Here is a 25,220-nt window from a genome sequence, read left to right as displayed (position 1 = left end):
ATGGCTGTTAACATCCCAGGAGTGATAGCGATGGTGTTTTTCTACCTGCTGGTCCTCGGGACCGGCATCTGGGCTTCTTTCAAGTCCAAAAGGGAACAGAAGAAAAGTGCAGCCACTGGAACGGAGATGGCCCTGCTGGGAAACCGGAGCATTGGCTTGGTGGTGGGGATCTTCACAATGACAGGTGAGGTGAACACAGCTGGGATAGAAACTGTGAATTACAAGGTTGTGATTATTAAGGAAAAATATTTATAAGAATATAAAATATCTTGAAAGTTCCATGTTACATTATGTGTTATATCTTCTGGCTGCAAAATTATAGAAACAGTTTCCATTAAAGTTGCAATATGTGATATACAGTATTTGCTTTGTTAAATCTAAAAATTACCACAATATTTCGTCAGATATTAAGGAAACATGCTAAGTTGAAATACTATCTTTTCCGACAACAAGGCTAGAGCCAGTATTTTTTCGCCTTTTGAAATTTCCATTCTGTGACGGAATGTCTGTTTGTGTTTTGGCCTGTGTGTTGGTATCAACTGCCCATTTGACAGGGTCTCCAGATATACTTGTAAAAACGCAAACCCAGCACTCTACAGCTGAAGTACAGCCATGGAAGCTGTAAACAAACAAACGGGATCAACAGAGATAGATTCTATCCGACCTAAAAAAAACAGAGACGTACTTAAAGCTGCTGTAGGTAAGATTGTGAAGATCCAGGACTTTGCCAACAAATTTGAACATCGACAACTTCTCAGTCCCTCCCCCCTTTCTGCTGCAGCCCAAAACGTTTCCTAAGCCCCTCCCACATAAGGGAGTTTGACACAACTGCCGGCATGTCAGACAACATTTTCAATAACTAAACACTAACACAATGTTTACTCACCAACCGTAAAACGATGCTAACTAGCAGGCTAGCGTTAGCCATTTCAGCATCATGTCAGACCGACCACTGTGCAAACGTTACTATCATCCTCACCAACATAGCTTTGTGGACTTTTGACTACTAATAACCAAGTGAAAGACAAATCATTTATGGTAATTATGTTACCTGTCGAGAAGAAATGTGGCTACATCTGCATCGTTCTTCAGATCTTTAAAATCCCGGAGCTCACGCCACCTCTGAAAAGCCACTCCAATATTCAGTTTAAGGAAACCTTTCTGCAGCTCCTGCGCAGGGAGGGGGGAGGGGAGAACGCTCTTATATGCGTGTGCGTGCATGAGCAGTGATTGACAGGCAGATAGACACCCCCTGTGGCCCTGATTGGAGAAAATCGACCGGGAGCGGTGGAATTTTGCCAGTCGCACTACAGGCTGTAGGTGGTGCCAGAGGAGCTGGATTCTTTTATATTACATAATTCATGTAGTTCTACTGGAACATAGGGTCAGTTTCAGCAAATATGACAGAAAGTTAGTTTTATAAGACTTACCTACTGCATCTTTAAGTATTGCAAGTACTTTATTTTAAAATGTACTACTCAAGTACTGAAAGTAAAATTACAAGTATTGTGTTATTTAGTTATTAAAGAAAGCAGTCAAAAGTTTGAATATCATATTGTTTATATTATTTCTAATCTTTAGCAGAAGGCTGTAGCAAAAGGAATTAACAAATATTAAATATATTATTATATTAAAAATAAATATTAAATACTGAAATAAAATTTACAATTATCACACTGTGCAAGTAAAATTAACATCCTCTCCAGCACAGTAACGATTAAAGCGCCCAAAAACGTATCACACACTAGCTAGTACAGTGTGATGTAGTGGAATGTTAGCAAGCTAGCAAGATACAGATAAACTAGCAGCTTCACATCACAGGGTTAAACGGTTAACATTCAGTACTGAAACAACTCAGGAATAGATTCATCTGCTGCAACAATAACTAAATGTAAAGAGTAAAAACTTACATCGTCACTGACTTCTGAACAGGCAACTGCCGTAATGAAAAGGGGATTTCTTACGCAAATTACGTAATTAGTAACAAGTAACGATGCAGCACATAAAAAATTTATCGGAGTAAAAGTATTTCATTCATTGAAAATATGTACTCAAGTAAAAGTGAAAGTAGGAGAAAAAAATAATACTCCAGTAGAATACAGATATAGCCTTTTAGTACTTAAGTAGAATAGTGAAGTAGTTCTACTTCATTACTATACAGCTCTGCTATTGAGGTTGTTTATTCTTCTAAACCAGAGTTAAGAAACCCAAGAAAGGTAGAAATATTTAACAAGGGTAATTGAGTGTTGTTTCGCAATTAGGATAAAATAATGATCATTATTTTTCTTCATGTGGACAATATGTAAATGCCACTTATAGAGATTGTCACTAATTGTGATTACACTACAAGTAGGACACTAATGGTCAGCTACATTATACTTCTCCCTAAATGCAATAATATAAGACAGAAAAAAAGTATGAATAAAAGTTCATGTAATCAAATAATTGCTGAAAAATTATACATAACAATAACTGCACTAAAATGTAAGATAAACCTGAAATAAGCTGAATATACATTTAGAGTTTAAAGGTGACCTATTTTGCTCACTTTTTACGTTCACTTGTATTTTGTCTGATTGAAATCTCTTTATCTTGTTTTTTGTTTCTGCATCATCAGTTTCCCTTTGGGATATATGAAGCTGTTGATTGAACTATTTCAAAAAAATTTTAAATATTTTTTCAGTTTAAATGTGATTATCATTTCTTTATAACATCTTGATTATTTAACTGAATTTCGACACTCATGGAGTTTCGTACTCAGGAGCTGAGATCTGTCAGAAAACTGCTAGTCATTAGTTGGCAGGGAACTCGACAATACTGTATTGACATGAAATATGACAAGCTTAATAATAGGACGACCCCCACTTTTCAAGACTCATATTTTGAAAAACATTTAATTAAGAACCAAATCTTGTTTTAATAAAGAAAATATTTTTTTATTTGAAAACAATAAAACATATTGGAAACAGCAAGGAATCCATCCATCCATCCATCCATCATCATCCGCTTTCCCACGGTTGGGTCGTGGGGGCAGCAGCTCCAACAGGAGACCCCAAACGTCCCTTTCCCAAGCCACATTGCCAGCTCTGACTGGGGTATCCCGAGGTGTTCCCAGGCCAGGGTGGAGATATAATCTCTCTACCTAGTCCTGGGTCTTCCCTAAGGCTTCCTCCCAGCTTGACATGTCTGGAACACCTCCTTGGAAGGCACGCAGGGGGCATCCTTACTAAATTTAGCACAAAAAGTAAGGAAATTTGTGTTTGGTAGATTATTTCTCTGTGGTAACAATGCTTTTTGGCAATAAATCTTATACCCTTGGACAGCCTGTTTAGTTCCCTTTCGAATGGTGCCCCATATGTAAGAAACATGCATTTGTGGGATAAGTATGTGAAAAATTTGCCAAATCTTCTCTGCCAATGCCAAACAGCTTATTCTGCCATTGACTTGTTTGGTGTTTGGTGGATTGGATGATTGAAGTTTGAAGAAACAAGACATTGGCAATTTAATGTATTCATTTCACAAACAGGAGCCTCAGTAGCGTGTGGAAGAACCATACACAGCCACAACAGCCTGGCACCTCCTCCTCATGCTGGTCACCAGCCTGGTCACACACTGCTTTGTCGCAAGTCAGCCAACGTGGTTGTGTTGGTCACTCTGGCGTGAACAGCACGCCCAAGCTGATCCCACAAGTGTTCAATGGGGTTGAGGTCAGGACTGCTGGCAGGCCATTCCATCCTCTCCACTCCCACATTCTGGAGGTAGTCTCTGGTAAACCCCACCCTGTGGGGGCGAGTGTTGTCATCTTGGAGGATAGAGTTGGTCCCAGACTGTGGAGATATGGGATTGCCACTGGTTGCAGAATCTCATCTCTAAAGTGTCAATAGCAACAGCAGAATATCCCGTTTGGCAATGGCAGAGAAGATTTGACAAATTATTCATGGGCACAACCCACATACTCAGCGCTGCTGCTCATCCCACAAATGCATGTTCCTTACAAATGGGGCACCATTTGAAAGGGAACTAAACAGGCTTTCCAACGATATAATATTTATTGCCAAAAAGCATTGTTACCACAGAGAAATAATCTACCAAACACAAATTTCCTTACTTTTTGTGCTAAGTTTAGATGCCAGAACCACCTCAACTGGCTCCTTTCAACCAAAGGAGCAGCGGCTCTACACCAAGTTCCTCACAGATGACTAAGCTTCTCAGGCGTCAGCCACTCTCCTGAGAAAACCTGAGTGCTGAAGGTCATGGGCCAATGATGCCATCAGGACCACATTATCCACAAAAAGCAGCAATGAGATCCCCAGCTGAACGCAACACCTCCACACCATGAATATGCCTCGATATCCTGTCCATGAATATCACAAACAGAATTGGTGACAAGGCACTGCCCTGGCAGAGGCCAACCCTCATCTGGAACGAGTCCAACTTACTATTGAGTACCCGGACACAGCTCTTGCTTTGGACATACAGAGATCGGATAGCCCCGAGAGGGGACCCCCTAACCACATACTCTGGCAGCTCCTCCCACAGTATCTCCCGGGGGAATCTGGTCATACGCCTTCTCCAGATCCACAAAAAACTTATAGACCGGATGGGCATACTACCAGGCCCCCTTCAGGATCCTTGTTAGTGTGAAGAGCTGGTCTGTTGTTTCACGACCAGGAAGGGGTCCGCATTGTTCTTCAATTTCTACTACTGGCCAAACCTTCCTTTCCAGCACCTTGGAGTAGACTTTACCAGGAAGCTGAGAAGTGTGATACCCCTGTAATTTACACACTCTCCAGACCCCCTTTTTGAACAGGGGAACCACCACCCCGGTCTACCACTCTTTCATCACTGTCCCAGACTTCCACGCAATGTTGAAGAGGCATGTCATCCAAGACAGCCCCTCCACATCCAAAGATTTTATCATTTCTGAATGGATCTCATCAACCCCAAGCTTTATCACTGTGGAGTTGTTTGACTACCTCAGTGATTTCCCAAGGGAAATTGACAATGATCATTGGATTCAGGAGTTCCTCAAAGTGCTCCCTCCACTGCCCAATAACCTCCTTATTTGAGGTCAACAGCATTCCATCCTTACTGTACACAGTTTTGATGGTTTCCTGGTTCCCTGGTTCCCCTGTTTTCCAGAAGCACCTTGGTGCTGACCGAAAGTCTTTCTCCATGTCTTCTCAGATCTTCTCCCACAACCACTGCTTTGCCTCTTTCACGGCAGAGGCTGCAGCCCTTCGGACCCGTCGGTGCCCTACACCTGCCTCTGGAGTTCTCCAGGACAACATATCCCAGGAATTTCTTCAATCGGAGGGCTTCACTGACCACCGGTGTCCACCATGGTGTTCGAGGGTCCCTTGAGACACCTAAGACCCTGAGACCACAGCTCCCTGCCACAGCTTCAGCATTAAAAGCTTTGAACATTTCGTACTCAAGTTCAATGCCCCTAACCTCCATAGGGATGCTAGAAAAGCTCAGACGGAGGTGTGAATTGAAGATCTCTCAGACAGGAGCCTCCTCCAGACATTCACAGTTCACCCGCACTACCCATTTGGGCTAAACATGTCTGTCCAGAGTCTTTCCCCATACTCTGACCCAACTCACCACCAGATGGTAATCAGTTGACAGCTTCGCTCCTCTCTTCACCCGAGAGTCCAAAACATACAGCCTCAGATCAGATGATATTATTACAAAGTCGATCATCGACCTTCGGCCTAGGGTGCACAGGTACCAGGTACACTTATGGGCATCCTTATGTTCGAACATGGTGTTTGTTATAGACAATCTATGACTAGGACATAACAACAAATGACCGCTCGGGTTCAGATCAGGGAGGCTATTCCTCCCAATCACGCCTCTCCAAGTGTCTCAACCGTTGCTCACATGCGTGTTGAAGTCTCCCAGCAGAACTATGTAGTCTCCTACTAGAGCCCCATGCAGGACTCCATTAAGGTTCTCCAAGAAGACAGAATACTCCGAGCTGCTGTTTGTGCACATGCACAAACAACAGTCCAAGTTTTCCCCAAAACAACACATAGGCATAGGGAGGCAACCGTCTTGTGTACCAGGATAAACTCCTCCACTGCCACTCATGTGGCAGCGCACCCAACCCCAGCGGTTCCTCCCACAGGGAGTGGGCCCATAGGATGGAGAGGAGGGTGCATTGTAGCTTTTTTCCGGCTGTGCCCGGCCGGGCTCCCTGGCAAGCCCGGCCACCAGGTGATTGCTGACGAGTGCTCCATCTGGGCCTGGCTCCAGATGGGGGCCCTGGGCTTCCTCCGTGCTGGGTCACTTTTCATCTTCCTCGTTGACTCATAGTTTTTTTTTCAAATAAGTCTGTTGTTTTTAACATGTACATTAAAAAAGTAATATTAGTTAAACTTTGACTGCTGCAAACACATTCCATTATGCCACATCGTTCGTTTGCAGCAGCCAAGGCTTGCTTTAAACTCTCTTGAATGATGGCTGGAGTGATGAGCACTCCCTCAAGTCATTTTTTAATCACATATTCACAAATGCTCCAGTCAATCTTATGTAAGCGGCTGGTTTGGGGACCACGGAATGCTTTTCTTTGCTTGTTTTGCGATTTTAATACGGTCTTTTTGGGCTGCTAATTTTGTATATGCCCTACATTTACTAAATAAATACAATGTATAGACTAATACAAAAGTAATCCCTCTCAATCATAACTTATGACAAGTAGGAATGTGTGGCGGTGTCTGTAACTGCAGAGACCATTCCGTCTACCCAGATTTTCTCTTCCCTTGTTATTTTGCTGTGTGAGGGACTTTTTTGGGCCCCACAGCCAATAACAGTGTGCAGGGTGTGCAGACCATTCTTATTCCCAAGTACCCCTGCTTTTTCACGCCCCTCAGAGTCTGATACTGCTGCACAAGTTTAACTGACACACACACACACACACAGACAGCATGAAGCTCTGCATTCACACAAAATACGACAATGCGGCATCTTCCTGCAGAGTTGCAGGTGTGTTTATCTGTGCTTTAGAACGTAACCACTGTGAAACAACAAAATGAACGTGAAATAGTTTTAGTCACAGCTTTATTCGGCGCTCCATCTCATCATTCACTCTTTAGCTTGCTCGATCAACGCTGCTCTCTGTACGCTGCTGTTTAACAAACACCAACCGACAAATGTTAGGCTACATTTATACCTTTTGTGTGAATATTTTGTTCCAATACCTTTTATTATGTTCACTTGATATTTGCCTTGTGCATATTCTTCAGTTATAAGTGTTCAATTAAAAACACAAATCAGGTTCCAGCTGGGTCGAGGGGAACGGGACGGTAAATAATCAGACCTCAAAACCAACAAAAATCTCTCTAAAAACAGGTTTGGCAAATTAAAACCTTCAAGGGGGTAGGAATTATTGTAGCGCTCCAGGGTTCAATAAATATCCGGATAAGGAAGATATTTACAAAAGCACAAAATATTTAAATGTATGCAATAAACTCTCTTCCTCTGTATTACATCAGACAGAGCTATATTAATCTATGAAATAAAACCTGAAATAAGTTGTTTTTTCTATTAGTCACAATTTTCTCAGAATCATTAATTTAGACGACAGCAACTGATGACATGGTAGGAATTATGAATGAAGTGTTGAATTATTGAATTATATGGTCCAAATAGTGCAAATGGTTCAAATTGCTGCGGTTTGTCTACTAAATACTGTGTTAATCCATACTGCAGCTACGTTTGTTGGAGGAAGCTTCATTGTTGGCATGGCTGAGATGGTGTACACACCCTATTTCGGACTAACCTGGATAGTTGTGATGTTAATGGTGTTCAGCTCATCTCTTATTATTGGTAAGAGTTTGAAATTACTTTGTTAATTTGACAGAATACTGTATGTATGGACCGAAAAAAGGGGAGTGTTTTATCAGTTTAAGGGAAGTCATTTGTGGCAAAATGTTAGTTCTGCACAACCTGACACACAAAGGTTATACCATGTACAATATTTTGATGTTACCTTAATAAACTTGAGTGATGTCTGCTTTTTATTAATATGCTGTAAATTATTAAATGCAGCTTGTTGCTGTATTTGATCTGTACCCTTTACATGATTTTATTGGTTTGGTAACGGATTAATATTTTTTCGTATTGTAATGTCCTCTGTCCTCTTTTTAAATAAAGGGGGCTTGGTGTTTGCTAAACTAATGAGAGAAAGAAAGTATGTGACGATGCTGGACCCTTTCCATGCCAAGTATGGAAAAGTACTAACAGCTGGACTCTGCTTGTTTTCACTTTTAATGGATGTACTCTGCGTGCCCTTAACACTCATTTGTTTAGGTATGTACACTCACTCTCATTATGTTGTAGCTATATATGTAATATATATATACATATATACAATTCCTTTATTTGTTAAGAAATTCCATTGTTTAAATAAGCGAAATAACTGTATACATGGATATAAATTCTGACCTACACTGTATATGATTAATTCAATGATATATAAATGGGTATTATTCACACAAAGACTGGTTATAAAATGTCACTGATACATATTTGACAGGAGGAACCATGAGTGTGGTCTTGGATTTGTCCTTCCCTTTGTGCATTTGGATCTCTGCTGCTGTTGTCATTACCTACACACTGCTGGGAGGTCTCTACTCTGTGGCCTACACAGATATTATACAGCTTGTGCTCATATTCTTCAGCTTGGTCAGTTGGCTATACTTTTAGTTTTTATAATGTCAGGCTTTTTATTTTAAGAAAACACTCTTACACAAGGAATAAAACACTCCAAAGGACGTACATAAAAGTTGAGTGTGTTTAAATCTTTCTATTTCTATTCGTCTCTGCAGTAGATCTGTGTTCCTTTTGTTTTGATGAACCCATACTCCTTGGACATTAGCCAGACACTGATGAACAACACCTTACACGCTCCTTAGATTGGTGCAACAGGACTGAAAAAGACCTGCATAATGATTGATGACATCTTATTATTCGTAAGAAATCAACAATATGGTTGATATTAAATGAATTAGATATCTATTGATAGATATCTTAAGAAAGATGATAACATACATATTTAAATAGTGGGTCATTTTTTATTTTAAAGTAACTATATGAAACTTTCACACATTTCTGAAACGGTGTAATGTTGCATCCAATCCAATCCACTTTATTTATATAGCACAATTTAAACAAACAACAAGGTTGCCAAAGTGCTTCACAGAGATAAACATATAAAACAAAAAGGAACAACAAAATAAATAAAATAACACTAACAATGACAGCGACAACAAAGACCACAGCAGCTCTCACGGGGAATCAAAAGCCAGGGAATAAAAGTATGTTTTTAAACGAGATTTAAAGGTGTGGAGGGTGGGCGCACCTTTAATGTGCGGTGGTAAATCATTCCACAATTTGGGAGCAACTGCTGAAAAAGAGCGGTCGCCTCTGGTCTTCAGTCTGGTCCAGGGCACGTCCAGCCGCAGCTGATCCCCAGACCTCAATGACCTTGACGGGTTATAAATGTGCAGGAGCTCAGAAATGTACTGAGGTGCCAACCCATGTAGTGACTTAAAAACAAACAATACAATCTTGAAATGTATTCTAAAATATACAGGGAGCCAATGGAGTGAGGCCAAAATTGGAGTAATGTGTTCGTGTTTCCGTGTTCCTGTTAGCAGACGAGCAGCTGCATTTTGGACTAACTGTAGGCATGAAAGGGATGTTTGGTTCACGCCAATGTAAAGTGCATTGCAGTAGTCCAAACGGGTCGAAATAAAAGCATGAATCACTTGTTCAAAAATTTTAAAAGATAACACAGGTTTAATTTTAGCTAAAAGCCTCAGTTGATAAAAACTGGATTTAACCACCATGTTTATCTGCTTGTCAAGCTTAAAATCACTGTCAATTTTAATGCCTAAATTGGTAACAACTGGCTTTACATATTGCTGCAGGGAACCAAGGTTTACGGGAGTGGAGTCACAGACCCGGCTGGGTCCAAACACAATGACCTCAGTTTTTTCTTCGTTTAAATTCAAAAAATTAAAAGACATACAGGTTTTAATATCCTTGAGACATTCAAGTAAAGGAGTCAGGGAACCGTTTGCATTTCTTCTCAGTGGTACGTAAATTTGCAAGTCATCCGCATAAAGATGGTAGGAAATACCATGTTTTTTAAAAATATTTCCAAGAGGGAGAAGGTACAAGGAGAACAGTAGTGGTCCAAGAACTGAGCCTTGAGGGACTCCACATAGAAGGGGGGCGATAGATGATGTAGAGTCACCAAGTTTTACAGAAAAGAATCGGTCAGATAAATACGATCTGAACCACTGCAGGGCAGTTTCATGGATGCCTACACAGTGCTCTAGGCGAGAGATAAGAATGTCATGATCAATTGTGTCGAAAGCAGCAGTAAGGTCTAGAAGCACAAGAATAACTGGGTCCCCACGATCTGTAGTTAATAAAAGATCATTAAAAACTCTTAAAAGTGCAGTCTCAGTACTATGAAAAGCTTTAAAACCAGACTGAAAAAATTCTAAAATACCATTTGTATCTAAATAGGATTGTAATTGTGCAAAAACAGTTTTTTCTAAGATTTTAGAAATGAAAGGAAGCTTTGATATCGGTCGATAGTTAGCTAAAATGGTAGCGTCCAGATTTTTAATTAGAGGTACAACAGTTGCCTCCTTGCAATAAGCTGGGACAACTCCTGATGTCAGACTGCTGTTAATAATTTTTTGGACAATTGGCCCTATAGTGGTCCAGACCTCTTTAAAAAGGCGAGGGGGGATAATGTCCGTAGGACATACTGAAGGTTTAATCTGTAAAATTAATTTATTGAGGCAAGAGAGTGACATGGGCTCAAACTGATCAAACACTGTTAGACAGGTCAGCATTTCAAAGGGGTCGGATACAGGTGGGGAAATATGAGCTCTAATGGAAGCAATCTTGTCTAAAAAATAATGTAAAAAATTCTCACAGACTTCAGAAGAGGCTTCCAAACAAGAGGATTGGGGTGAATTTAAAATAGAATCAATAGTTTTAAAAAGGGCACGTGGTTTGTTTAAATTTTGGACAATTTGTTCTTTTAGATATCTAGTTTTTTCAGCTTTCACTATTTTTTGATATGTTCTCCAGCTTTCCTTGAAACTTTCATAAAATACATGAAGTTTGTCTTTCTTCCACCGACGCTCTGCTCTCCTGCACTCTCTCCTAGCTGCACGGGTAGTGTCATTAAACCATGGCTCAGATTTAGGTTTCGGTCGCAAAACTTTTAGAGGAGAAACAATATCAAGAATGCTAGCACATGTAAAAAGAAAGGAAGAAGTTAATTTATCTGTGTCAGCTACGAGACCAGTATCGGACTGAAATGAGTTTTGAAAAACACAAGAAAACTGAGCAGCAGTGGTCGGCTTAAACACACGGCCTAGTCGTGCAGGGGCAATTTTTTCAGATTTAAGACAAGTCAAAGTAAAATCAAATAAAACCGGCATGTGATCAGAAAATACAGCATCCTGTGTCTGAATATGTAAAATGGGCAAACCATAGGATAACACAAGATCTAACGTGTGCCCCTGTTCCTGTGTTGGTCCACTGACATGTTGAAAAAAGTTAAAAGTATCAATCATATCTAAAAAATCTTTAGTTAGTGGTTTAGAGGGACAGCAAACATGTACATTAAAATCACCAACAATTAAAACTCTGTCATAGTCTGTCATAATACTGGCCAAGAAATCAGAGAACTCTTTTATAAAATGATATATCACTGCACATAGTACGGGATCCAATCAGCCTAAGACAAACGAGCTCAATTCAAATGATGAAAAAACAGATGGTGGCAAAAGCTTACAATGTAAGCTGCTCTTTAAGACAGTCGCTATTCCTCCTCCACGTCCAGTGGTCCTTGGGGAATTTAAAAAAGTACAGTCAGAGGGTAAGAGGTCTGTGAAGGCATCTGACTCACCCACGGGAATCCATGTTTCTGTTAAAAACAGTACATCCACAGCTTGTGTGATGAAGAAGTCCTTAAGGATGAAAGTTTTGTTCATTACCGACCTTGCATTTATCAGTGCACATTTGGTCGGTAGAGTCGAGATGTCAGCCGCAAGAGCTGACCGGCCCAGCGGCCGAAGATTGCTGTAGTTCCTTCCAACAGGACTTCGGGAACGAGGTGCGCAGGTGCGCAGACCATGTCGCTCCTCATACGGGCCTACAACAGGTATCAACCAGCTGCTAGTTGGAGCAAGGCCGCGACGAGCGAAAAGGCATTGAAAGCATCGGTGACAATTTAATATTAAAGTTATCTGCTGTACTTATCGCTGATAGTGGGGTAGGACCATCACAGAAAAAGTAAATTAAACGAATAACTAAAAGCTAAAAGGGAAAAGGAAAGAAGACGGGCAAAACCGAGTCAACTTCGGTTGGGCTTTCAACAGATGGAGACAATTACAGGATTGTAAATTATTCAAAACCTGCCCCGGATGGGCGCCATAGCTCAGTTAGTAGAGCAGGCGCCCATATATAAAGGTTGACTCCTTGACGCAGCGGGCCCGGGGTTCAATTCCGACCTGCGACCCTTTGTTGCATGTCATTCCCCTCTCTCTCTCCCCTTTCATGTCTTCAGCTGTCCTGTCAAAAATAAAGGCCAAAAATGCCCAAAAAATAATCTTAAAAAAGAAAACCTGCCCCAGATTGGCCTTCAGGTATGTAATATGTCTATTTCATTCATAAAATAACTTTACAATGCGCAATGTGGCTGTAGGTCAGCAGCCAACATTAAATTACGCCCCCACCCTTCCATTTAGTGTGGACGTTTTATTCCTTTTAGCCCGTGTCCCCCTGTTTTTGCAAGCGTCCTTGGGTTTCATGAGATGTGCTATATAAGTTATTACTACGTTGGTTGCTACAACAAACTCTTAATGCTTTGGCTGGTGACACAGTGACAGTGATACCTGGTTTATCTCACGATACATCCAGGCTAAGTATACAACACTTGAAATGCAACGATGCATCTGTAACGTATTCTCTTATTGTAAATGATTGACTTTCTGTCTGAGCAAAATATTAATTTACCGATACCGATACCGCTGACTCAGTAATCTACAGTGGGCATTAAAGCACCGTAAAGAAAAGAACTTTACAACAGCAGGTGTAGTAAAAACACTACCGCTTTTGTCCAAAGCGGCCGCTAGAATCAACACAAACTGAAAGTTAGCCACATTAACTAAAGAATCAGACAGGTTGTAGGCAGAGACTATTATCCATAACAGTATTTCTGTGAATGTTGAGGTTGCCTCACAAGGGTTCAAATTAACCAACTAACTGGTTTACTTTTCAGGCACTAGGGAGTGTGGGATATCAGGTCTTCCACCAGAGGATTTTGTCGGCGTCTTCAACATCCACGGCCAAAATGACTTGCTTTGTCGCTGCTCTCATCTTGCCTGTATTTTGGATACCTTCTGTACTGATTGGGACAGCTGCTGCATCAACAGGTATTAACAGATTCTACATACTGGGGTAAGCTGTGAAAAGTAAAATGTCTTTTTAAAAAAAATGGAAAAAGAGTTTGTATCAGTAATTAGTAGTAAATTCTTTGATCCGAGTTCACATTTGCACATTTTTGATATATATACGAAAACTCACAAAAATTGGCGCCCACATAAACGTACATAAAGGGGAGAGCTTTGCGAGACTGTATAGCGATTTGGCCCATACCTGTAAGCGAGCTCCATAGTGCCCCCTAATGCGTGGAGGGCCTTAACTTGGATATAGTTGCTCTGATATTTACCAGATTAACTACACATACAGTATTGCTCTAATCATCCATCCATCCATCCATCTTCATCCGCTTATCCGGTGTCGGGTCGCGGGGGGAGCAGCTCCAGCAGGGGACCCCAAACTTCCCTTTCCTGAGCCAAATTAACCAGCTCCGACTGGGGAATCCCGAGGTATTCCCAGGGCAGGTTGGAGATATAATCCCTCCACCTAGTCCTGGGTCTTCCCCGAGGCCTCCTCCCAGCTGGACGTGCCTGGAACACCTCCCAAGGGAGGCGCCCAGGGGGCATCCTTACCAGATGCCCGAACCACCTCAACTGGCTCCTTTCGACGCGAAGGAGCAGCGGCTCTACTCCGACCTTCTCACAGATGACTGAGCTTCTCACCCTATCTCTAAGGGAGATGCCAGCCACTCTCCTGAGGAAACCCATTTCGGCCGCTTGTACCCTGGATCTAATTCTTTTGGTCATGACCCAGCCTTCATGACCATAGGTGAGGGTAGGAACAAAAACTGACCGGTAGATCGAGAGCTTTGCCTTGTGGCTCAGCTCTCTTTTCGTCACAACGGTGCGATAAATTGCATGTAATACCGCACCCGCTGCGCCGATTCTCCGACTAATCTCCCGCTCCATTGTCCCCTCACTCGCGAACAAGACCCCAAGGTATTTGAACTCCTTCACTTGGGGTAAGGACTCATTCCCTACCTGGAGTAGGCACTCCATCGGTTTCCTGCTGAGAACCATGGCCTCAGATTTAGAGGTGCTGATCCTCATCCCAGCCGCTTCACACTCGGCTGCGAACCGATCCAGTGAGTGCTGAAGGTCACAGGCCGATGATGCCATCAGGACCACATAATCTGCAAAGAGCAGCGATGAGATCCCCAGCCCACAGAACTGCAACCCCTCCCCACCCCGACTACACCTTGATATTCTGTCCATAAATATTACAAACAGGATTGACAAAGCGCAGCCCTGGCGGAGGCCAACCCTCACCTGAAACAAGTCCAACTTACTGCCAAGAACATGGACACAGCTCTCACTTTGGTCGTACAGAGATTGGATGGCCCTGAGAAGAGACCCCCTCAGCCCATACTCTCGCAGCACCTCCCACAGTATCTCCCGGGGGACCCGGTCATATGCCTTCTCCAAATCCACAAAACACACGTAGATGGGCATACTCCCAGGCTCCCTCTAGGATCTGGTCCATTGTTCCACGACCAGGACGGAATCCACATTGTTCTTCTTCAATCTGAGGTTCGACTATCGGCCGAACCCTCCTTTCCAGTACCTTGGAGTAGACTTTACCAGGGAGGCTAAGAAGTGTGATATCCCTATAATTGGCACACACCCTCTGGTGCCCCTTTTTGAAAAGGGGAACCACCACCCCGGTCTGCCACTCCTTTGGCACTGTCCCTGACTTCCACGCAATGTTGAAGAGGCATGTCAACCAATACAGCCCCTCCACATCCAGAGTCTTGAGCATTTCTGGACGGATCTTATCAATCCCAGGAGCTTTGCCACTGTGGAGTTGTTTGACTACATCAGTGACTTCTGCCTGGGAAATTGACAACAATCCCCCATCATCCTCCAGCTCTGCCTCTAACATAGAGGGCGTATTAATCGGATTCATGAGTTCCTCAAAGTGCTCCTTCCAACGCCCTATTACCTCCTCTGAGGAGGTAATAGGGCGGTTCCCTGCTTCCCCCTCCTGAGGTGGCGAACGGTTTTCCAGAAGCACCTCGGTGCCGACCGAAATCCTTTTCCATGTCTTCTCCAAACTTCTCCCACACCCGCTGCTTTGCCTCTTTCACGGCAGAGGCTGCAGCCCCCAGCCTCCACAGGGATGCACGAAAAGCTCCGCCGGAGGTGTGAGTTGAAAGTCTGTCGGACAGGGGCCTCCTCCAGACGTTCCCAATTTACCCGCACTACCTGTTTGGGCTTACCAGGTCTGTCCAGAGTCTTCCCCCACCCCCTGACCCAGCTCACCACCAGATGGTGATCGGTTGACAGCTCTGCCCCTCTCTTCACCAGAGTGTCCAAAACATACGGCCTCAGATCAGATGAAACGATTATAAAAATCGATCATTGACCTTCGGCTTAGGGTGCTCTGGTACCAAGTACACTTATGAGGATCCCTATGTTCGAACATGGTGTTCGTTATAGACAATCCATGACTAGCACAGAAGTCCAACAACAAACAACCACTCTGGTTGATTGTTGTTGAGCAAATTGGATTACATCTTGACAAAGGTGGAGTTGTTGGAGCTGTATTCTTAGACCTGCGTAAAGCCTTTGACACCGTTAATCACAACGTTCTTATATCTAAACTTGCCAACTTCAACCTTTCGTCTAATACACTTGCTCTGGATATCGTCTTACCTATCCAACAGAGTACAGTGTGTGAAAATTAAAGATGTGTGCTCTAGTAATTTGAAATGCACAATGGGTGTACCTCAAGGATCTGTGTTAGGTCCATTACTTTTTAGTCTCTACATCAATGACCTTCCACAGTACTGTCACGGAGTAGAGGTTCAACTATACACTGACGACACTGTTCTATACACTCATGCTACATCAGCTCAGCTGGCAGCTGAGAAATTAGCCTGTGCCCTGGATGGAGTAGTTAAGTGGCTAGACCAATCCTGTCTTACTTTAAATGTTTTTTTCCAAAACAAAGCTTCACACTGCAGATGTAAATATCTGCATTAAGGGTGAACAAATTGAGACTGTCACTGAATTTAAATATCTTGGGGTTGTATTGGACCCAAATCTCAACTTCAAAAAACATAAAAAAATGACAAAAACTATTAAATACAATATGACAAATTTTTGACAGGTCAGATCCTCTCTTTCCACAGAGGCTGCAAAGATATTTCTCCAGTCCCTTATCTTTTCGCACATCTCTTGCTGTATTACCTGTTGGGGGCAGGCCAGCTCTACAACAATTAGGCCCTTAGAATCTTTGTACAAACAGGCTTTGAAAGTATTTGACAAAAAGCCGTTAAGGTATCACCACTGTGGAATATTACGCAAACACAATCTACTCACCTTTGAACATTTTAGAGTGTTTTCAAATCTATGTACAGTTTATAAAATTTTAAAAGGTTTGGCTCCTACCTGCTTGAGTAAGTTTGTCTCTTACCGCGCTGCTGGTTCTGTAAGGTCCACTAGAATAGCTTCCATACACAACTGCATTCTACCTTTTCGCTCATCAGCCTTTGGGCAGGCAGCCTTCTCTTTTAAAGCCATTACCCAATGGAATACTATGTCAGATAATGTAAAAAGCTGTGGTTTGCTTGGCAGCTTTAAAGATAATTTGAAAAATCACCTAAAAAACTCTCAGCAATGTCCGCACACTGTTAGTTAATCGCTCCTCAACACTTTGTCTCACTGTTCTCTCGTGTGTGTGTGTGTGTGTGTTTGTGTGTGTGAATGGGGGGGTTGTGTGCTGTGCATTCCGCTACACCTCTTGATCACGTTGTGTGTGTGTGTACCTGTAACATGAGATGTATTTTATTGTTGTGTGTTACCTGTTTTTCTTACTAACTGAGCATTGCTTGTTTTTTAAATTGTTTGTATTTGTGATTTCTGTGGGACTACAGATGCACTCTGGTGCAATGCATTAAATGATTACATTTATGTTTTAATTGCACATTGTCCCTTACAAATAAAATTGAATTGAAAAATGAATTTAGATCAGGGAGGCCGTTCCTCCAAATCACGCCTCTCCATGTGTCTCCATCATTGCCCATGTGCGCGTTGAAGTCCCCCAGCAGAACTATGGAGTCCCCCACTGGAACCCCATGCAAGACTCCACTCAAGGTCTCCAAGAAGGCCGAATACTCCAAACTCTCGTCCACCGGGATAAACTCCAACGTAGCGGCGCTCAGCCGGGGGCTTGTGAGTATCCCCACACCCGCCCAGCGCCTCACACCCTGGGCAACTCCGGAGAAGAAAAGCGTCCAAACCCTATCCAGGAGTATGGTTCCAGAACTGAGATTGTTTGTAGAGGTAAGCCCCACCAGATCTAACTGGTAGCGCTCACCTCCCGCACCAGTTCCGGCTCCTTCCCCCACAGAGAGGTGACATTCCATGTCCCCCATCTTCACTGCCACCCATGTGGCAGCGCACACGACCCCAGCGGTTTCTCCCACAGGTGGTGGGCCCATGGGATGGAGAGATAGGTGCCACGTAGCTTTTTCGGGCTGTGCCAGGCCGGGCTCCGTGGCAAACACGGCCAGCAGACGCTCGCTGACGAGCCCTCCATCTGGGCCTGGCTCCAGATGGGGGACCCGGGCTTCCTACGGGTAGGGTCACTCTATCTCTTCCTCAGTTACTCATAGGGTTTTTGAACCATTCTTTGTCTGGCCCCTCACCTGAGACCACTTTGCCTTGGGAGACCCTACCAGGAGCACAAAGCTCCAGACAACACAGCCCTCAGGTTCATAGGGACACACAAACCTCTCCACCACGATAAGGTGATGGTTCCCGGAGAGGGCTCTAATCATTGCAGACATATTTCCACTTTACCTTCATTAGCTCTGCCCAACCGGAAGGTGGCCATTTTTAATTTATGCATTTTTCATGTGTTTTACATTCTTTCAAACTCCTCCTAGACGGTGATTCCGATCTTCACGAAACTTTGCAGGTACTATCTGTGGACCCTCATGACGAAATGTTATCAGAAGAAATTTCATAGTTGAAAAAATGCGAAAGTTAGGGGGGACCAACTTCTTGTAGGTGGCTGTCGAAACAGGAAGTTGCGTATCTTTGCCACAGTTATTCCAATGATCACGAAACTTGACACAGTGGTTCCTCATAGGGGCTTGAGCATCAATGCCAAATTTTTTGTGAATCGGCCAATTGATGGCGCTGTATACATTTTTGTATTAATTAGTCACATTGTGATACATGGGTAACCTACTTTGTCAAACTCCTCCTAGGCCGTGAGTCCAATCTGCACGAAAACTTGCATATAGACTCGGTGGACCCTCGTAACTGAGCGGCGCCAGTAACCCTGACGTGCTGGGAGGGGCAAGGGCCCGTTCATCGCTGCTTGCAGCTTTAATTAGTTTTTATTTTTAACGTTTTAAAATTAAAACAATCTCCAGATTCACAAACCTTTTAGAAGTGATGTTCAAATGAAGCTACGTGAACCATTGCATTTGTTGACCCAACTTGATGGCACTCTTTAAAGAAAAAGGATCAAGGAATGGCAATTCAGTGTGCCAACAACCCTCTGTTGAACAGAGAGCACGATCTTTGGTAATCAGAAAATAAAGAAAATGTTTCACGAAACTTCATTTGGACAAAGAAATACTTTTTAGCACCATTTTAGAAATAATCTCTGTCCTTACTAACATGACCGAAAACGCATATCACGTGACCGGCTGAGAAGGACTTGTCATAAATGAAAAGACCCAGTCAGGGAGCAAACGTGAGTGTCTGCATCATTGTTTTAACCCTTGTGTGGTGTTCATATTTTTGTTAAACAGCCAATGTTCCCGGGTCTGGTAGGCCCACCACATTATTAGGCTTTTAAATCAATACAGCCATAACAATTTATGTAAAAATACTTAATAGATGTTCGCTTTAGCTCAATTACCAATGACGTATACATCATTTATGGTTCATATTTGCCATTTACCCCTGTAAGATCACATTTATGATCATAAGATCATTTTTGTTTTTTTGTGAGAAGACAAGGAAATTCAATTATAAAAAAGGTAAAAGAAAATAGAAACAAGATTTTTGATCATTATTGGTGCTTATTTCTTAGAACTTAATCAGAAAAGAACATGCTAGAAATTCCCGCACACAGACACCTACACTCAGACACGCACACATACAGACGCACAGACACACACAGAGACACATACATAAACACAAAGACATACACACAGACACATACACACACACACACACACACACACACACAGCAGACCCAGTTAGGAGGAGGACACAGTTACGTTTCATAGCACCTACAATTATTACACAATTATTACACTCGGGTCCAGTAGACCCGAACACCTCATATGTAATAGTTATGTGTAGGGGGGGGTGTACCATGCGCAGTCATTGAAAATAAGTAATTTTTTATGTTCTTCACAGAAAATGAGCCAAGGCCAATGAGTTTGACTTAGAAGAAATAATAAATAGCATAATATTTCTTTTAGCAAACACTGAAAACGAGTCCCACAGACCCGAACACCATACAAGGATTAAAAAGCCTCTGTTTCTGCCTGTCCAGACTGAAACACAATTCTGGATTTATAAATCTAAAATAGGGTCAGCAGTGATTTCAAATGTCTCCTTTTTAGGGGTATTAGTGTGGATGCCGGATGTAAACGTAGCAAAAGTTAAACGTTTTAAAACGAAAACATATTAAAATGTCTAATTATGATTTTTTTCATGTTGGAGCAATATTTAACACTCTTCAGGAGCAGAATATCCTTAGATCCCATGTACCAGACTGGAGGCCAAATGCTCAAGGGTCTATATGAGTGCCTGTGCCATTTAAATGAACCAACTGTATGAAGGTGATTTGAATGGTATATTGGTTAAAAAAAATTATCTTAATTATCTTAATCTTATATCTTATCACACAGTACTTAGTTCACTCCTTGGTATATACAGTAGGCTCATCTCAGAATCCCTCAAACAGATAATGTGACTATTTTTCAGTGTTTCCTTCTTGTGTGTCCATGCCTCAGACTGGAACCTGACTTCCTATGGTTCTCCATCTCCATATGAACGAGGGGAATCAGCTCTAGTTCTGCCCCTCACCCTGCAGCACCTCACCCCGTCCTTCATCTCCATCATCGGTACTGGATGTGTGGCTGCCGCCGTGATGTCATCGGCTGACTCTGCTTTGCTTTCTGCAGCTTCTCTCTTCACCTCCAACATATACAAGAACATTCTGAGGCCTCGGGTGAAAAATTAGTTTGCTTTCCACAGCCCCAGCTGTGGACTGCTTTGAATGGGTGGGCAGTAAGAGATGTTGGTTGGGCACTAACGACTAGTGTTAATTTCTTGAATGAACCTATGGGGGGGGGGGACACATTAAGTGGGGGGGTAATGGAGTACTTCCCCAGGACATTTTGAGCGTCAAACACTAAATGTCCTGCATTTATGGTGGAAACATCTTTATTGATCTGAAGGAAAATACAGGTGACAATTAGTTTCGACAATTCGACTTTCATGTTGTTTTATATATAAGTAAAACATTTTCATTTGGCATTTTTATAATTGGTTTAACCAATGAGGACAAAATGAAATATGTTGTTTTTTTAAATTAGGGGTGAAGGGAGGATATTGGTGTTAGTTGGGCAGGCGGAGCATTTGGGGTGGCATTGCCCCTGCCTAGAACAAGGCCTGGTTTTCCACCTCCTGATCCACAAAAAAAAAAATGGAGTACACGAAAGTATAAATGGAATAAAGTGGCATGATGGAGAAACAAACTAGGAAGAGGAGTGAAAATATAAGAAAAGTAAGAGAGTTATTTAAAGCAGGACATTCTCAATCATTTGCTGTTTACCTCTTCTTCCTCCTTCTTCTGCAGGCTTCAGAAAGAGAGACTCTGTGGGTGATCCGTGCTTCTGTCTTGGTAGTGGGCTTAGTTGGTACATCACTGACCAACCTGGACAACAGCATCCTATTGTTCTTGTTCATCACGGCTGAAGTGAACTACATCATAGTCTTCCCTCAACTCGTCTGCGTCCTCTTCTTCAACATCTCCAACGGTTACGGGGCTGTGATTGGTTTCCTGGTGGGAACTGTGTTAAGACTGCTCAGTGGAGACCCATCACTAGGGTTAACACCAGTCATTCACTTCCCAGGATGCACTCTTGAGGACGGTGTTTATGTCCAGTACTCTCCGGTTAAGACCATCTCCATGCTGTCTGCCGTTGCTACCATCTTGTTTTTCTCCTACCTGGCTTCTGTGCTCTTCAACAAAGGCCTGCTTCCTGAGAAGTGGGATGTGTTCAAAGTGAAAGCCCAGCACTCACTACAACCGCTGACTCCCACAGGTGGTGCAAATCAAGATGAGAATTTTCTCTTTTTAAATGACTAAATAAGATACCAGCGAGGGGGGAAACAGTGCGGAAATGTAGCCTTACCCCGATCTATTGCTGTATCTAGGGGGCTACATTAACTACTACATTTCGGTTTTAAAATGGATATCTTTTGCTATGTTTACAACTCGTGGCCACACTACTCCGGCATTATGGAGCCCCTAACCAGAAACCGTTGGAAACACTGCTGCCCCCGTTTTTCGAAACGACGATCCTGATGCCTCCTGATTGGGTCTTGATTGTGTTTTGATGATGATTTGGGTGTGCGTTTCTGTTGATTTAGTATTCATGTTTATTTACATTTATTGGGGTTACCCAAATGGGGATTGATGGCCTCTGTGTTCAATGTCAATTAAATATCTTAGAAATCTGTAACTCTGTTTCCTGAGTGAATCAACCCACTTCTGACTGCAACATCAATAAAACACACCTCACCTAGGACAGGAACAGTTCAGAACACAGTCCCATGAGCCTTTACACTACTTCAGCGCAGAACAGTCAATATAGGGTACAATGGTGTCCTGCCGAACAGAGTGTGGCGTGTATACTCACTTGTTCAACTGCTCGCTAACACAAATATTTAATCATGATGTTGTTGTGCCTTCTCCACCCCTGACAAGTGACTAACTAGCCAAACCTGTAACAATTTATTTCACCAGAGGGCATTGACAAATACTTAAAGTGGAGGAGCTTTCCTTTTTTTGCTCTTTTATGTTGTCCCCCTTTTCTTTAACAGTCTGTCAGACAGTGAGTCAGTCAGTCAGTTGGTCGGACATCAGCTGGTCAGACATCAGCTAGTGAAGAAGCCAGTCAGCCTCTTTACTGGTGGCTCTGGTCTCTGGGTCTGGTGGTTGGGTGAGAGTCTGAGTGGGTGGTATGTCTCTCATCTTGATTCTACGAGTGGGAGGAGTGTTGGGTGAGGGTCTTTGAGGAATGTTAAGGGACATGTGGTGTTGGTGTATGTGGTGTGTGCAGGCTGTGGGGGACTCACAGAAGAGTCCCCCACAAAATGCAGTTCCAATGCCTTAATAATGTTCAGTTGATATTTGCCTTTTGCATATTCTTAAATTATTAGTGTTAAATTAACACTACAAATTAACACAACAAACAAGGTTCCAGCTGACTTGATGGATACTTTAACGCATTTATACACAACACACAGAGTCGAGGGAACGAGGCGGTCAATAGTCAGACCTCCCTGATATAATTGGGGTGGATCAAATATTGGAAACACCTCTCAGTATAGCGCACAATAATTCAACAGCACCGCAAACAGCAGCCTCCAAAATGATCATAAAGTTCAACAAAAATCTCTCTAAAAACAGGTTTGACAAACTGAGCATTAAAACCTTCAACGGGGTAGGAATTATTGCAGAGCTCCAGGGCTCAATATATATTAGGATAATGTAGATATTTGCCAAAGAAAATGTAAAAAAAAAATGCAATGAACTATCTTCCTCTGTATTACATCAGACAGAGCTCTTTGAATGTGTGAAAGAAAATCTGTAATGATTCCAAATGGTCCAAATAGCTGCTGTTTGTTCACCAAATGACTTGCTCGTGTGTTAATCCATCCTGTAGCTACATTTGTCGGAGGAGGCTTCATTGTTGGCACAGCTGAGATGGTGTACACGCCTTCTATGGGACTAACCTGGGTATTGGTGATGTTCATGGCATACAGCTCATCTCTTATTATTGGTAAGAGTTTGAAATTACATTTGAAATGATACTGTATGTATGGACTTAAACAAGAGGAAGTGAGGGAGTGTTTTAGTAGTTTAAGGGAAGTCATCTGTGTCTTGTAAACAAAAGCAAATTGTTATTGCTGCACAACCTGACCCACAAAATTGATTCCATGTATCCCTGATGTTACCATAATAAACTTGAGAGTCATGCTGTGCTATTGAGGTTGAAGTGTGCCATCAGCAAGATTTCGGAAACTCACTGAAAACACATGAAAAGGAAATGCGCCCGTTGTTTGTGTGACGGAGGCGGCCGCATCATGTAAACACACCGAAACAAAAATACTTCTAATACCAACCCGTTCTCACTCTGAACTCGTAAAATACAAATCTTTGGACAATGGCTGTCAGCGTCTGAAGCGACGAAAAAAGCGCACTTCAGCGTGTTTGTATAACGTACTGGGTAGATCAGCAGCTACACGGGGTTTGAAGATGACGTAACACCAAGTGCGACTACGTTAGCCAGTAGTAAGTAAGGCCGAAATTCCGCGCACGGAGGTTGGTTGGGGTGATGTATTGGTCAAACAACACAGCACTTTCACCCAGGAGACCGGGAATTGTGTTCCGTGTGTCACGTTTCCTAAAGCAGCTTTCTTCTTTTTCTAAACCCAACCGTAAGCCCACCCACGACCTTTTCCTTAACATAACTGCGTCAAAAGGAACGCAAATAGTCCCGACAAAACACGTTTAGATAATACGCGTTATATGACTCTAAAGGAGACTTTTAGCGTCAATAACAACGACAAAGGCACCTGACCAAGAGTTTGATGGGAGTGAGAATCTGTTGCTAATACGTCCCTGAAACAAACCGAGCACCCGGCCGTGTTGCATTGTGGTATACGGGAGTAAAATGTAGGGTACATCGTATGTACACTCAAATAAGCAGTGCAATTTGGGTATTTTATAGTGGACTATATAGTGAATGAAATTAATCGCGGAGAATTCGAACAACGCTACAAAATGGCGAACACACTATGTAGTGCACTATCTCCATGATCATAGCTTACCAGTCCTAAGTAAGCTGTATCATTGAGGTTCATAGGCCATACACACAAATGTGTGTGTGTGTGTGTGTGTGTGTTTGTGTGTGCGTGGTAGCACTGGTTGCTATGGTGATTGGGATACAGTGAGGGAGTGGAGGAGGGTGGGAAGACAAAAAATTTTTGACAGGTTAAAAAGTTAATTTAAAGGAGATTATACCTCTCAAGTTCCTTCTTTAATTAATAAAAAGATGTGAGTCCAATCGCCAAAATATTATCACTAGAGAGAAATGTCTGCCGAATGTGTTGATGTGGTTTGTGGTTTCAAATATATGCGACACAGAGCAGGTTAGAAAAATTGAACTATCTGCCTTCTTTCAGAAATGTCTTATCTTAGTTTCTATGGTAGCCTATTGGCCAGTTGGTTGGCACTCCCGTCGCTTGGAGGCTCACAATGTTTGAGTCTGGTTGATTCCATGGTTGTAAATATGCATGCATGGTGACTTAACAGACCTTTTAATTAAATTAAATTCTTTGAAATTACAGCTTCAATGCTTTTAAGATTAGAGGGAGCCTGTATTTATTTTTTATTGTACATTTCATTGTTTGCTAGTTAGCTAAAAAACACTGTTATATTCCTTAACAAAACTAAACATTGTTTGCTAG

The 25,220-nt window shown here is 42.4% G+C and overlaps 1 pseudogene; it reads left to right on the top strand.

Moving 5' to 3' along the window:
- LOC120547546 lies at positions 1-22,103 on the top strand (annotated as a pseudogene).
- The last annotated feature ends 3,117 nt before the right edge of the window (positions 22,104-25,220 follow it).

The sequence above is a fragment of the Perca fluviatilis genome, chromosome 19, assembly GCF_010015445.1.
Source record: "Perca fluviatilis chromosome 19, GENO_Pfluv_1.0, whole genome shotgun sequence".
NCBI classification, from domain to species: Eukaryota; Metazoa; Chordata; class Actinopteri; order Perciformes; family Percidae; genus Perca; species Perca fluviatilis.
The sequence above is the reverse complement of the archived record's forward strand: the minus strand, read 5'-3'. Positions and strand labels throughout refer to the sequence as shown.